Here is a 9014-nt window from a genome sequence, read left to right as displayed (position 1 = left end):
TTTTCCCTGCGCGTGCGCTTCACCAGGCACGGTGTCCTTCCAGGTACTGGTCTCCGCTGATAGCACGCTCAAAGTACGTGCGATGACGTGTCGGCGTCACTGCTTCCAAGTTGCACTCTGGCTGCACGTCTACCAAGAGGGATTTGTTGTTCTTGTTGAAATCCATGGTACTGTCCATATCTGTCACCGGCACTAGGACTCAACCACATCAATTCTTCTTCTGTTTTCCTTCTTCAGGGTCCAATCTACACGTGCATAGGAAGTGATCAAAAATACTACGACTTGGGTCAGGTCCCCGTGGGTCTTCAAAGTGGCATCCTTGCTCGTCGACACTTCAGAGAGTCTTGTGCAGCAGACTTACCCAACGCAGTGTGCTGTTGGATTTCGTGATTGCTCCTTCCATGAGCATTGATTGTGGTTCCTAGCAAAATGACCATTAGCGGACAAGACATAAATTTGGTATATTTCTCTAGAAGAGCTGACTATGAAGATTTTATTCTAAAAAACTCAAGGATACTTAGATAGAGGTTCTTTGTTATCATGGGCATGAGAAAGTAAACTGTATGTTTAATTTGAAAGTGAACAAATCACCTGTAAATCAGTATTTGCTATTCCTATTAATAATTGATCCATGAAACAAGTATTACTCCCATTGAGTCTATTGTACTTCGCAGTGACTCTCATGGAACAGAGTCGCAGGTCTCCGTACCGGAGCGCTTTATGGAAGTTGAAAGCTTCATGTTTCTCCCTTGGAGCCACTGGTGGTTTTGAACTGCTGACTTTGCAGTTTGCAGCCCAATCAGCCAGCACTACGCCACCACAGCTCCATAGAACAAGTACGTTAGGAGACAACACCGCCACTTTATTCTTTAAAAATGCACTGTACAATTTCTGCAAATATTTGGTTTTAATGTAGTAAAATGCTGCTGCCTTAACCATTTACATCTTTCTTTATGAACAAGCCAGAAAGCATAATAAATCTACACAGAATCAAGTCATACTTATCCAGGAACCTACCTATTACATGAACACTGCACCTTTCCACTGGCTTCCATGTTTCGTTGCAGTGGCCACACAGAGATCACAGACAATACTCACCACCAAGGCAGGTTATTAAGGAAGTCAACATACTATCATCAGCCAGGGTAACAGAACATTAAGGAGATGATCATTGGGTCACAGCAACACTCTCACCTGTTGGCAAGTCCCTCTCTAGTGCTGGGCCGCTCGGCCAGGTGGTGCCTTGGTCTTCGCCTCGATGGGGCACAGAGCCCTCTCATCGCTCTGCCTCCCAGGCCCAGTCTCTGCACTGCTCCTCTTCTAGCTCACGGTCTTGGCTTGGCCCCTGGTGCCAGCCTGACTCCTTTGCTCTGCCCCATGGTCTCTGTGCCCCAGCCTCTAATGCTTCTGGTCCCTCTCGGCCTGCCTACTTCTGAGATTTTGAACGGGCTCCACTAGTGGCTCTTTTCCCAACAAATCCGGAATTTCCGTGTCCAGCTTGGCCCTCATACCCAGAGGAATCACCTGGATGAGGGTTTTGTCTTTCACCAGACCATGTTCCTAAGGCAGGGATTTGGCAAACTTCTGAGAAGGACGAGTCAATTCTGTCCCTCAGAATGATTTAAAAATTATTGGAGTTATATATATATGTATATTCATAAATATATGTTTACAAATAAGCGAAATCACCATTATCTGCACAATATAGTTTGAAACCCTCCACTTCACTCCAGAGCCACAGGTGTGAACCCAGAGCTGCAGCTGGCCCTCGGGCAGCAGCGTGCTGAGCACCCTGCCCTAAGGAAACAGAGCGGCTGGTGGCTTGGTTCCCACCCTTTGCTGAAGTAGAGACATAATCCCACTTTCATTCTGTCTGTTCGCATAACAGAAAACTCCCTCCAAAGTGTGATTTTAGCCACAGGCAGAAACACTAGCATGTAGAATACTTCACATGAAGGATTACAGCTAGAAGCTCCTAACGATTGCGTATCGGCACAGGAGCCCTGGTGGCATCGAGATTCCGAGTTGGACTGAGAGTCACAAAGTGCACGGTTTGAACCCACTAGTGGCTCCTTGGGGAAGGCATGGGGCTTTGTACCCCCCAAACAGTCAAAGTCTCAGAAAGCAGGGCCCTGTCCGACAGTGTCGCGATGAGTTGGCATCAACCCCATGGCAGTGAGAGTTTTTCATCTCCCAGACTTGGGACACCTGGAGGAGCTGAAATCAAGCTCCCACTCACATCTTAAATAATGTGCCCATGGGCTGCATCCACCTAAACGAAGGCAGCATATAAGGTAGGCGTGGCCTTGACTATCACATCATACCCTCACGAGTGTTTTTTGAGTTAAATGGATTAATCTTGGAATAACAAAGTTAACACTTTTAAAAATAGCAATACAACAGGAAAGCGGTTTCAAGTGACGTAAATGAGCGGTTTTTGCCTATTTTTCTGGCTCGTGTCTTCTTATAGTTCCTTTTGTGACTTGACCTGACATTCAAATTAATGACGGCTCGATCACAAGGAGGATTCTTTAAGTAGCTGCCATCAAGAACCATTCAAAATTAATAGTAAGGCTACCAAGGCTTTCTTGCCCAATAGGGACACCAGCAGAATGAAATACTTCTTTACATAAATTTAAAAATAAATCCTAATTCACTGCTAATGCTTCCCTTCTCTTTGTTTATCCTCAAAATTGTCTGAAACCACCGCACAGCGGTGGAGAAATAGCGCCCAGTGATTCTTGGACAGCTTCATTCTCCAAAATTGGGTGTGATGAACTACGATCTCTCAGTAAAACTTTTCTATCCATTCTGTATCTCCCATCAAATAATCAACTGAGATTATGCAAACAGAGTGTATGTAACACTAAGGGGTGATTGGTCCGTTTTTGGTTGCCATTTTCCTGGTTATAAGATAGCTATCTCAGAAGCAGGAACAGAGGAAATTCCTGGGACTACCAAGGAAGACGACCCACCAGTGGTGCCCATTGGAAACCCCTGCCTTAAGTGGGGGAGGCAGGAGAAACCACAACACAGCGAGACCAGAGGCAGAGGCAAGAAGACCATGAGACAGAGCCAAGGTGCAGCGTTAAGACTATGAGAGTGTGAGAGTGAGCATGGAGAAGACTTCATGGCCTATTGAGGCAGAGGCCACGGGACCATATGGCTGAGAGACTGAGGACAAGAAAAGAAATTAGGTTGCTGGCCGAGGAGAGAGGTGGCTTTGGTCGATGACGGTACCCTTAATATTTTATGATCCTGACTACTGGTAACCTACTAGCTTCCGTAATAAACCCTCATACTTGTGACTGTTGTCTGTGAGCTTGGTGTAGACTTTGCAATGGCTTATGGAACTCACAAGAGAGGCAGAGTGCCGTGGAGGAAGAAGTGGTGTCAAAGGTGGAGCCATCGCTGACCTTGGCCACGTGGCAGTAGGTCTTGAGCTATGGAGGAGTTAGACCTTCTCCTCTGTGTAGCCAGAGGAGGCCTGAGGTAGTAGTCTCCATGCTGTTGACTCACTGGAGTTCCATGTATTGGCATTGACAATAGATTCCTCCTTATGGCTGACTACAGTTTGCTTTCCATTCGGCAGAAAGGTCCAGAGCCCGTTCATGGTACTTTCTATAAAGAAGAGCCGTGCACTCCAACCTTCAAAGGAGCACGTTCTGCTAAACACAGACCCTGGAGACAAGTAGTCCCTGCTTCTCTTGCGGTATATCATGAGTCTTAGTTCAGGCTGAATTTTCCTTACTCTAGCTCAACTTGGCCATGGCTATTTTGGGCCCTTTTACAGAGGCCACCATACTATTTCTAGTGCTTCACAGTTATTGCCCATAGTACAGTACATAGCAGCCATGAGACTCTAGAGGTACAGCTGTAATCTTCATTAAACTGCAAGGGCCACAGTGTTACTAAATAGTCTCACGGGCATTCTAATGTAAAAAACAGAGGTTTGAGAGTCTCTTGGTCATTGTGAGAGCCATAAGGTACTCGAAGTCTGGGTATAACTGACCTTGAACTTCCCTAGCCAAGATAGAAATATGGACAGTTTAACAATTTGGAATGTTGTTATTAGGTGCTAGCAAGTCAGCTCTGATTTATAGCATGTGTAATAGAACCACATAGCTCCTAGCATGGCACAGCTGCACGCCCGCGCCACAGTACTGCAGATGTGACAGACGCATGAATAACTAGAGCTCAGGGTTCTGCGAAACGTATGACTGACACAAAAGGCTTAAAGCATGATGTGCTCAGGTCTTCCATCACAGCAGGTCCTGTGTGCACAAACCATGCTATTATGAAGTGTGGCTTGATCAAAGCATTTCTTGCTTTTTACTTCTTGCTTTCTATTTGTCATTGTTTTTGAATTCTAATACAACTGTGGTTTAATTATGCAATTTTAAATACCAGCCGATGTTATTCAGCACCAGAAATGTGATATATGTACGGAAGTCTTTTGAGGTTACTTTTTATTGTCTCCTTATTTTGAGTAAATTATTTCTTTCAGGCCCATCTATGTAGCTTCTGTATATGTGGTTGTTGTTAGGTGCCACTGAGTCAGTTTCAACTTACAGAGAGCCTGTGTACTGTGCTCACAGCGGTTGTTAGGTTTGAACCCATTGCGGCTGTCACAGTGTCACGCCATCTTTTTTTTTTTTAAATCATTTTATTGGGGCCTCGTACAACTCTTATCACAATCCACACAGACACCCACTGTGTCAAGCACACGTGTACATCTGTTGCCATCATCGTTCTCAAAACATCCACTTTCCACCTGAGCCCTTGGTATCAGCTCCTGATTTTTCCCCTCCCTCTCCATTGCCCCCTCCCTAATGAGCTCTTGATAATTTATAAATTGTATTCTGTCATATCTTACACTGTCAGACGTCTCCCTTCACCCACTTTTCTGTTGTCCATCCCCCAGAGAGGAGGTTATATGTAGATCCTTGTAATAGGTTCCCCCTTTTTACCCCACCTTCCCTCCTCCCTCCTGGTATCGCTATTCTCACCACTGGTCCTGAAGGGGTCATCTGTCCTGGATTCCCCGTGTTTCCAGTTCCTATCTGTACCAGTGTATATCCTCTGGTCTAGCCAGATTTGCAATGTAGAATTGGGAATCATGATAGTGGGGGCAGGGGGAAGCATTTAGGAACTAGAGGAAAGTTGTATGTTTCATTGTTGCTACACAGCCCCCTGACTGGTCATCTCCCCACAATCCTTCTGTAAGGGGATATCCAGTTGCCTACAGATGGATCTTGGATCACCAATTTGCGCTCCCTCTCATTCACAATGATTTGGTGTTTTGTTCTTTGATGCTGATCCCTGATCCCTTTGACACCTTATGATCACACAGGCTGGTGTGCTTCTTCCATGTGAACTCCGTTGCTTCTGAGCTAGATGGCCAATTGTTTACCTTCAAGCCTTTAAGACTCCAGACACTGTATCTTTTGATAGCCATGCACCATCAGCTTTCTTCACCACATTTGTCTTCAGTGATTGTAACAGGGAGGTGAGCACACAATGATGATTTTTTGTTCTTTGGTGTCTAATACCTGATCCCCTTGGATGTCACTCCATCTTGTTGAGTGTCTTCCCTTTGATGTTGACCCTTTGTTTTATCAAGCATGGCATCCTTTTCCAGGTTCCGGTCTTTCCTGCTAACATGCCCAGACATGAGACAAAGTCTTGCCATCTTCATTGTCCATAGCTTCCTATTTCCTCCCCCCCGCCGCCCCCCAATTTCTTTCTTTTTTCTCCCTATTTCTTTCTGAAATACCAAGAGCTCCATTGGTCACTGTGTTAGCCTGGGCTGACTAGAGAAGCAAATTCAAAGACAATCGTATGCGCATAAGAAAGAGCTTTAGATACAAGACCAGTTGAATTTTGAGAAAACATCCCAGTCCAGTCCAGATCAAGTCTATAAGTCTGATATTAGCCCATATGTCCAATACCAACCTATAAATTCCTCTTCAGACCCATGCAACACATACAATGATGCCAAATGCAGGAAGATCACAGGGCGGTGGTGGAAGGTCTTGTGGATGCCGTGGCAGTGTGAGCATCTCAGTGTTGGCAGGGTTCTCCACGTGGCTCCTTCAGCTCCAGGGCGCTGACTGCATCAGCATAACTCTATCAGGCTCTTCGTCAGTCATGTCTTCTTTTCTCGCAGGGAGTGAGTTTGTATCCCACTTCCAGTGAGCTATTTATCTCATTAGCGCCTCAAATGACGTCATCAAGCTGTGACCTGATTGACAGGCTAAACTCCACCCCTTCACTCTTAAGTCTCAAATTGACAACAGATTATGTAATGACCACAGTCATGCCTTCAGAGTATAAGTGATTATAGCTTACATTTGTGCTGTGATTTATAGAGTACAAACCGTGATATCACATCTACTCCTTGCCAATCCCCTTCACATCAGACAGGAAGTGTTATCCCCATTCTGGAATTGAGAAAAACGCAATCAGGCTGATTGTGGGATTGGTCTTCCGAGGAAGGACCAGAACCCAGAACCTTAGCCCAGTGTCCCTTCTTTCTTAACAGAAGTATCCCTTCTATGGGACCAACAAGGAAAGCTGTGTGTGAGATGTATTGGCACAGTGGTGGTAATCATGGAGCTGTATGTGGGAGGAGGATGCAGAAGCAGACAGCTTTTCATTGTGTTGTATGTGAGGGCCCCATGTGTTGGAGTCAACTTAACAGCAACTAACAACAGTCATCTCTATGGTATTTTATTAATTTTTAATAAACAGTTTTATTGGGACATAATCCAAATAAGAAGAGGTGTACCACAATCACTACCACAATCAATTTTAGAATATTTTTCTCTCTCCTACTCCTTGTTGTTGGCTCCCCATTTCCCCTGAGCCTCCGTGCTGTGCCCTGAAGGAATCATTACTCCAGTTACTGTCTCCATAGAGCCACCCATCCTGGATTTCACATACCGATAAACATACAGAACCAAAAAGGCACAAACACTAATAACAATCACAAAATAAAATAGAGAAAAACCTCAGTTAAAAAGAAAACAGAGACTATTAAAAACCAGAACCACTTTAAGTGGGTCGAAAAGGAGATCAAATGTTAAGGTGTTTGTTTTTTAACCTAGTTACACTCTGCTACAAACCCGCTCCCAGTGTACTGTGTGATGGCAAGGTTATTCACGTCCCTGGTCGATGCTCAGAGGGGATGCACCCAAGGCTTAATGCATGTGTGCTTTCCCTTCAGTTATTTTTTTAAAAATGATATAGCTTTAAATGGGTCAGAGGGGACCAGATCAGACATAGCATTTCTGATGACGCACCAGCGGGTTCAGTACTGAGATATGCTGCTGCCGAGTTCCAGGAGCCCTAAGTGGCTGTTGTCCTCTTTGCAGGGGCATTACGATTTGGATTTTACTCTATGCCAGTGGCATTGGGGTTAACCTTTCGGAGACTTAATTTCTTTTTCTGTAAAATGAAATCTCTAATTCTCACATGCTACAGCCCAGTGATAAGCTAACAAGGCCCCTAGGAATTTTTATTTTTCTAAGTAAGATACCTATGTAATATGTATATTTTATATGCAGAAGAAAACCGAGAAAAATAATTTTTCTACTTTCCTTTCATCCTGCCTCTGCTTCACTTCTTTTTATACCATTTCCTTGATCTGTTAACGTGAGTTCACTACAACTACTCAAATCCTCAATCATGTCAGCTGCTAGTTCAAGCAGTAGCGCTGTTCTCCCATGATTGTACCGAGAAGTGCACCTTCCGTTTTCATCAAGTAAGTCTGAAGACAGTGTCCAGTTAATACACCAGCATTTTTCAGGAAGTTAGGTGGACATTTTTCTTTTGTTTTGACTTTAGGTTTCTCTTACAATAGTTTGTTAGCATCGTGTTAGCAGACCTCCTCTGTGTACACAGCAGAGAAGAATCCACCTCCACCCAATTGTCCAAAGGCAGAGGTCAGACATGCCTGGGCTTGCGCCATCTTGCTTGAGCCCATTGCAGCAGTTACTGTGTTAATGCATCTCCTCGACAGTCTTCCTCTTTTTTGCCGCTCCTCTATCTTACCAAGCATACTGTCCTTCTCCTGGGACTGGTCTCTCCTGACAACATGTCTAAAGCATAGAAGTCTCGCCACATCTTGCCTCCAACCGTGGCATGATGCTTTTGATGTTCTTCTCTAGCACCGCATTCAAACGCACCTACTCTTCTGTGATCTTCCTTATTCAATATCCAACTTTCGCATGCATATGAGGCAACTGAAAAACACCAAAACTCGGTTCATGCACAACTTAGCCTTCAAAGTAACATCCTTGCTCTTCAATATTTTAAGGAGGAAGCATATTGGAAATGTTTATTCTCAAGATTCTCCACCCCCAGACCTGCTGGCAGAGTCCACCAAGCCGTGTTCTAACAAGTCTACCATGTGATTCTAATGCACACTAAATCTCGACATCCTGAGAACTACTGAGTTAAGTTATGATCTTGTTGTCATAGTTTTCACTGCAAAGCTTCAAGCATGGCTCTCTAGGGGTAAAACCACAGAGCAGGTCTGTCACGGTTGAGGACAACTGTACATGAGGTTAATCAGACTGGGCTGTGACTAGATAGCAATGACCAGCCACATGGAAACACACTGTCACCTTTTCAATTTCATCTTATTATTTTCTTGGGCATGCACTTGTGTATTTATAGTTGTAAAAATACAGTTAACATAATATTTTCCAGTTCAGCCCCTGCCACCTTTACAATTCAATAAAACCAATTACATCAGTCTTGAGTGTGGCCATCATCAATCCCCACTGCCATATTTTCCATCCTCATAAACAAAAACTTGATGCTACCTTGACAAGGATTTTCTTCTTTTTTCTCCCTTCCTGCCCCTAGCAGACACTTTCAAACACTTGATGTCTACATGTTTGTCTATTGTAAGTGGCATTTTATTTTGTTTTTAAGTGCCTGTTTATGTTGGCATATATTATTAATATGCTTTGCCTATTTTTAATATTTATTAAACTGTAATATAT

The sequence above is a fragment of the Tenrec ecaudatus genome, chromosome 3 (genome assembly GCF_050624435.1).
Source record: "Tenrec ecaudatus isolate mTenEca1 chromosome 3, mTenEca1.hap1, whole genome shotgun sequence".
Taxonomy (NCBI): domain Eukaryota; kingdom Metazoa; phylum Chordata; class Mammalia; order Afrosoricida; family Tenrecidae; genus Tenrec; species Tenrec ecaudatus.
Note: the sequence above shows the minus strand (reverse complement) of the source record.